Source organism: Nannospalax galili, unplaced genomic scaffold, assembly GCF_000622305.1.
Source record: "Nannospalax galili isolate Female #2095 unplaced genomic scaffold, S.galili_v1.0 scaffold962, whole genome shotgun sequence".
Lineage (NCBI taxonomy): Eukaryota > Metazoa > Chordata > Mammalia > Rodentia > Spalacidae > Nannospalax > Nannospalax galili.
In genome coordinates this window covers 59090-60210 of record NW_008348537.1, presented here as the reverse complement: position 1 = coordinate 60210, position 1121 = coordinate 59090, and positions in this window count along the sequence as shown.

The following is a 1121-nucleotide window of genomic DNA, read 5'->3' as shown; positions in this document are numbered from 1 at the left end:
AAAAATGAAATCAAAGAACTAAAGGAAGATAGGGATAAACTTCTGAATGAATTCAGAAAAGAGTTAGAAATATTGAAAAATAATCAGGCTGAAATGCAGAAGGAAGTGAAACACTCAGTAAACCAATTAGAAACGACAGGAGAAAGCCTCAGCAATAGGAAAAACGAAGTGCAAAACAGAGTATCAAGACTGGAAGATAGAGTGGACGAACTAGAGCACTCAAGCAAAGACTATGAAAAATTTAAGAAATCACAAGAATGGAATATTCAGGAATTGTGTGACACCATAAAAAGACCAAACTTACGAATAATAGGCATGCAGGAAGGAGAATACCAAGATAATGTCATGGACCATATCTTCAACAGAATCATGGAAAAAAAATTCCCAAAATTAAAGAAAGACATGCCCATAGAAATACAAGAAGCATATAGAACACCAAACAGATAGGACCAGAAAAGAAACTCTCCACGGCTCATCATAGTAAAAACTCTACACGTACAAAACAAAGAGACAATTCTGGAAGCTGAAAAAGAGAAACAACAAGTCACATTTAAAGGAAAACTCATTAGGATTACAGCTGACTTGCAGTGCAAACTATGAAAGCCAGAAGAGCCTGGACCAAAGTATTCCCAGTTTTAAATGATCACAGATGCCAACCCAGATTACTATACCCAGCCAAAATGTCTATTATAGTTGAAGAGGAAAGAAAAACCTTCCATGACATAAATAGGCTGAAGGAATTCATTTCCACAAAACCAGCCCTTCAGAGAGTTCTGGAAGCAATACCAAGAGCTGAAGAAAGGAAGGACTATACCAAAGGATTGCAGAAAGAAATATAATGAAGGTGTAACTATGGAAATGCACAGCTACACCAAGAATGTGAACAGAAATAAAAATGACAGTAATCAGTACACATCTTTCATTAGTAACTTTAAATATCAATGGACTGAACTCCCCAGTCAAAAGACACAGACTAGGTGAATGGATTAAGAAACAAAACCCATCTTTTTGTTGTCTGCAAGAAACTAATCTCACTTTCAAGGACAGACACTAAAGGTGAAAGGGTGGAAAAAATATACCAAGCGAATGGTACTAAGAAAAAAGCAGGTATTGTAATTCTA